The following is a 6,000-nucleotide window of genomic DNA, read 5'->3' as shown; positions in this document are numbered from 1 at the left end:
GATATTCTAAGGTCATTAGTGCAAGTCAAAATAATTTTGAGGCTTTTTTTGTATTGTTTACGTGTGTTTCTTGATCTTTCGGCCATTTTGGGTATTTACGTAATATTCAGCCTTTTTCAGGCAGTTAGCAAAGGAAGTAAAGTTTTGTTTTGTTATTCGTCACAATATTCTAAGGTCATTGGTGCAAGTCGAAATATTTTTGAGGTGATTTTTGTATTATTTATGTGTGTTTCTTGATTTTTCGGCCATTTGGGGAATTTACGAAATATACGACCATTTTTGAGCAGTTAAGAAAAGAAGTAAAGTTTTGTTCTTTTATTCATCAAGATATCTAAGGTCATTGGTGCAAGTCAAAATTTCTTTGAGGCATTTTTTGTATTATTTATGTGTGTTTCTTGATTTTTCAGCCATTTTGGGGCATTTACGTAATATTCATCCATTTTTGGGCAGTTACGAAAAGAAGCAAAGTTTTGTTCTATTATTCGTCACAATATTCTAAGGTCATTGGTGTAGTTCAAAAAAAAATTGATCCATTTTTTATACGTAAGTGTGTTTCTTGATTTCCGCCATTTCGGGGAATTTAAGTACTATTCGGCCATTTTCAGGCAGTTACGAAAAGAAGTAAGGTTTTGTTCTGTTATTCGTCATGATATTCCAAGGTCATTGGTACAAGTAAAAAAAAATTGAGGCGTTTTTTGTATTGTTTATGTTTGTTTCTTGATTTTTCGGCCATTTTTGGGGCATTTACGTAATATTCTGCCATTTTCAAACATTTACAAAAAGAAGAAAAGTTTTGTCCTGTTATTCGTCACTATATTCTAAGGTCATTGGTGCAAGTCAAAAAAATTTTGAGACATTTTTTGTACTATTATGAGTGTTTTCTTGATTTTTCGGGCAGTTAAGAAAAGATGTAAAGTTTTGTTTTGTTATTTATCATGATATTCTACGGTTATTGGTGCAAGCCGAAATTTTTAGAGGCATTTTTTGTATGGTTTTTGTGTATTTTTTTATTTTTCGGCCATTTAGTGGAATTTACGTAATATTTGGCCATTTTTGGGCATTTACAAAAATAAGTAAAGTTCTTTTATGTTATTCGTCACGATATTCTAAGGTCATTGCTGCAAGTCAAAAAAAATTTGATGCGATTTTTGTATTATTTGTGTGTTTCTTGATTTTTCGGCCATTTTGGGGCATTTACGTAATATTCAACCATTTTAGGGCAGTTACGAAAACAAGTTAAATTTTGTTTTGTTATTTTTCACTATATTCTAAGTTAATTGGTGCAGGTAGAAATTTTTTTGAGGTATTTTTTGTATTGTTTATGTGTGTTTCTTAATTTTTTGGCCATTTTGAATATTTACCTAATATTCGACAATTTTCAGCCAATTACGAAAAGAAATCAAGTTAGGTTATGTTATTCGTTACAATATTCTAAGGTCATTGGTGCAAGTCAAAAAATATTGAGGCGTTTTTTGTATTGTTTGTGTGTTTCTTGATTTTTCGACCATTTCGGTGCATTTACGTAATATTCGGCTACTCTCGGGCAATTACAAAAATAAGTAAGGCTTTATTTTGTTGTGTGTCACGATATTCTAAGGTCATTGGTGCAAGTGAAAATTTTTTGAGGCATTTTTTGTATTGTTTGTGTCTATTTCTTGATTTTTCAACAATTTCGGGGAATTTACGTAATATTCGACCATTTTCAGGCAGTTACGAAGAGAAGTAATGCTTTCTTTTATGTTTCGTCACGATATTCTAAGTTCATTAGTGCAAGTCTAAATATTTTTTAGGCGTTTTTTGTATAGTTTATGTATGTTTCTTGATTTTTTGACAATCTTGGGGAATTTTCGTAATATTCGGCCATTACCAGGTAGTTACGAAAAGAAGTAAAGTTTTGCTCTGTCATTCGTCACGATATTCTAAGGTCATTGGTGCAAGTCAAAAAAAAATTGAGGCATTTTTTAGATTGTTTATGTGTGTTTCTTGATTTTTCGACCATTTTGGGCATTTACGTATTACTCAGCTATTTTCGAGCAGTTACGAAAAGAAGTAAGGTTTTGTTGTTTTTTCGTCATGATATTCTAAGGTTGTTGGTGCAAGTCAAATTTTCTTTGAAGCATTTTTTGTATTATTTATGTGTGTTTCTTGATCTTTTCGCCATTTTTGGGCATTTACGTAGTATTCGGCCATTTTCGGGGAATTACGAAAAAAGTAAAGTTTTGTTGTTTTATTCGTTACGATATTCTGTGGTCATTGGTGCAAGTCAAAAAATAATTGAGGCGTTTTTTGTATCACGATGTGTTTTCTTTTATTTTTTGTCCATTTTGGGGAATTTACATAATATTCGATTATTTTTGGGTAGTTACGGAAAGAAGTAAAATTTTGTTCTGTTATTCGTCACGATATTTTCAGTTCATTGGTGCAAGTTAAAAAAAATTTGAGGTGTTTTTTTTGTATTATTATGTGTGTTTCTTAATATTTAGGCTATTTTGGGTAATTTACGTAATATTCGGCCATTTTCGGGCAGTTACTAAAAGAAAGAAGGTTTTGTTTTGTTATTTGTCATGATATTCTAGGGTAATTGGTGCAAGTCGAAATTTTTTTGAGGCGTTTTTTGTATTGTTTGTGTGTTTCTTGATTTTTCGGCCATTTTGGGTAGTTACGAAAAGAAGTTAGGTTTTGTTCTGTTATTCGCCACGATATTCTACGATCATTGATGCAAGTCAATTTTTTTTGAGGCATTTATTGTTTTGTCTATGTGTGTTTCTTGATTTTTTGATCATTTTAGGGCATTTACGTAATATTTAGTTATTTTCGGGCAATTATGAAAAGAAGTAAAGTTTTATTCTGTTATTCGTCACGATATTCTAAGTTTATTGTTGGAAGTTGTAAATTTTTTGATGTGTTTTTTGTATTGTTTATTTGTGTTTCTTGATTTTCAACCATTTTTGGGAAAAATTACGTAATATTCGGCTATTTTCGGGCAGTTACGAAAAGAAGCAAAGTTTTATTCAGTTATTTGTCATGATATTCTAAGGTCATTGGTGCAAGTAGAAAATTTTTTGAGGCGTTTTTTGTATTGTTTATGTGTGTTTCTTAATTTTTCGGCCATTTTGGGGTATTTACATAATATTTGGCTAGTTACGAAAAGAAGTCAAGTTATGTTTGTTATTCATCACGATATTCTAGGGTAATTGGTGCAATTAATAAAAAATTGAGGCGTTTTTGTATTATTTATGTGTGTTTCTTGATTTTTCGGCCATTTTGGGGCATTTACGTAATATTCGGCCATTTTTAGGCAGTTACGAAAATAAATAATGTTTTTTTCTGTTATTCATCACAATATTTTAAGGTCAATGGTGCAAGTTGAAGGTTTTTTTAGGCGTATTTTGTATTGTTTGTGTGTGTTTCTTGATTTTTCGGCCATTTTGGGGCATTTACATAATATTCGATTATTTTTGGGCATTTACGAAATGAAGTAAAGTTTTATTATCTTATCCGTCACGATATTCTAAGGTCAATGCTGCAAGTCAAAAAAAAATTGATGCATTTTTTGTATTGTTTATGTGTATTTCTTGATTTTTCGGCTATTTTAGGGAATTTATGTAATATTCGGCCATTTTCAAGCAGTTACGAAAAGAAGTAAAACTTTGTTCTGTTATTTGTCACGATATTCTAAGGTCATTGGTGCAAGTAGAAATTTTTTTGAGGCAATTTTTTTACTGTTTATGTGTTCTTGATTTTTCGGCCATTTTGGGGAATTTACGTAATATTCGACAATTTTCATCTAGTTACGAAAAGATGTCAAGTTATGTTTTGTTATTTGTTAAGATCTTCTAAGGTTATTAGTGCAAGTAAAAAAAAGGTGTTTTTTGTATTGTTTGTGTGTTTCTTGATTTTTTGACGATATCGGAGAATTTACGAAATATTCGGCCATTTTTGAGCAGTTAGAAAAAGAAGTAAGGTTTTGTTCTGTTATGCGTCACGATATTCTAAGGCCATTTGTGCAAGTCAAAATTTCTTTTAAGCATTTTTTGTATTATTTATGTGTGTTTCTTGATCTTTCTGCCAGTTTGGGGCATTTACGTAATATTCGGCCATTTTCGGGGAGTTACGAAAAGAAATAAAATTTTGTTCTTTTATTCTTCACGATATGCTACGGTCATTGGTGTAAGTCAAAAAAATTTTGAGGTGTTTTTGTATTATTACGTGGGTTTCTTGATTTTTCGGCCATTTTGGGGGCATTTACTTAGTATTCAGCCATTTTCGGACAGTTACTAAAAGAAATAAGGTTTTGTTCTGTTATTTGTCACGATATTCTAGGGTAATTGGTGCAAGTCGTAATTTTTTTGAGGCGTTTTTTGTATTGTTTGTGTGTTTCTTGATTTTTTGGCCATTTGGGGTATTTACGTAATATTCGACCATTTTCGGGCAGTTACGAAAAGAAGTAAAGTTTTGTTCTGTTATTCGTCACGATATTATATGGTCATTGATGAAAGTCAAATTTTTTTTGAGGCATTTATTGTATTGTTTATGTGTATTCCTTGATTTTTCGGTCATTTTGGGGCATTTACTTAATATTTGGCCATTTTCGGGCAGTTACGAAAAGAAGTAAAGTTTTGTTCTGTTATTCGTCGCGATATTTTAAGTTAATGGTGCAAGTTGAAATTTTTTTGAGGCGTATTTTGTATTGTTTATGTGTGTTTCTTGATTTTTCGGCCAATTTGGGGAATTTACGTAATATTCGGCAATTTTCGGGCAGTTACGAAAAGAAGTAATGTTTTGTTCTGTTATTCATCACGATATTCTAAGGTAATTGTTGTAAGTCAAAATTTTTTTGATGCATTTTTTGTATTGTTTATGTGTGTTTCTTGATTGTTTGGCCATTAGGGGACATTATGTAATATTTGGCCATTTTCAGGCAGTTACGAAAACATGTAAAGTTTTATTCTGTTATTCATCACGATATTTTAAGGTCATTGGCGCAAGTCAAAAAAAAATTGAGGCATTTTTTGTATTTTTTTTATGTGTGTTTCTTGATTTTTTGGTCATTTTATGGTATTTACGTCATATTCGGCCATTTTCAGGAAGTTACGAAAATAAGTAAAGTTTTGTTCTGTTATTCGTCACGATATACTAAGGTCATTGGTGCAAGTCAAAACAAATTAGAGGCGTTTATTGTATTGTTTATGTGTGTTTCTTGATTTTTCGGCCATTTTGAGGCATTTACGTAATATTCGACTATTTTTGGACAATTACGAAAAGAAGTAAGGTTTTGTTGAGTTATTTGACACGATATTCTAATCTCATTAGTGCGAGTAGAAATTTCTTTGAGGCGTTTTTTGTATTGTTTTTGTGTGTTTCTTGATTTTTTTGCCATTTGGGGGCATTTACATAATATTCAACCATTTTTGGGCAATTACGAAAAGAAATAAAGTATATTCAGTTATTTATCACGATATTATAAGGTCATTGGTACAAGTCAAAAAAAATTTGAGGCACTTTTTGTATTGTTTATATGTGTTTCTTGATTTTTTGACAATTTCTAGGCATTTATGTAATATTTGGCCATTTTCAAGCAGTTAAAAAAGAAGTAAAGTTTTGTTCGGTTATTCGTCATGATATTCTAAGTTCATTGGTGCAAGTCGAAATTTTTTTGAGGTGCTTTTTGTATTTTTTATACGTGTTTCTTGATTTTTCGGCCAATTTGGGGGATACACGTTATATTTGGCCAATTCCAGGGGAGTTACGAAAAGAAGTAAATTTTGTTCTGTTATTCGTCACGATATTCTAACGTCATTGGTGCAAACCAAATTTTTTTTAGGCGCTTCTTGTATTTGTTTATGTGTGTTTCTAGATTTTTTGGCTTTTTTGGGAAATTTACGTAACATTCGGCCATTTTCGGGAAGTTACGAAATGTAGTAAAGTTTTATTATGTTATTCGTCACGATATTCTAAGGTCATTGGAGCAAGTCAACAAAAAATTTGAAGCATTTTTTG

This window comes from Solanum stenotomum, chromosome 12, assembly GCF_019186545.1.
Source record: "Solanum stenotomum isolate F172 chromosome 12, ASM1918654v1, whole genome shotgun sequence".
NCBI lineage: Eukaryota > Viridiplantae > Streptophyta > Magnoliopsida > Solanales > Solanaceae > Solanum > Solanum stenotomum.
This window is presented reverse-complemented; position numbering follows the sequence as displayed.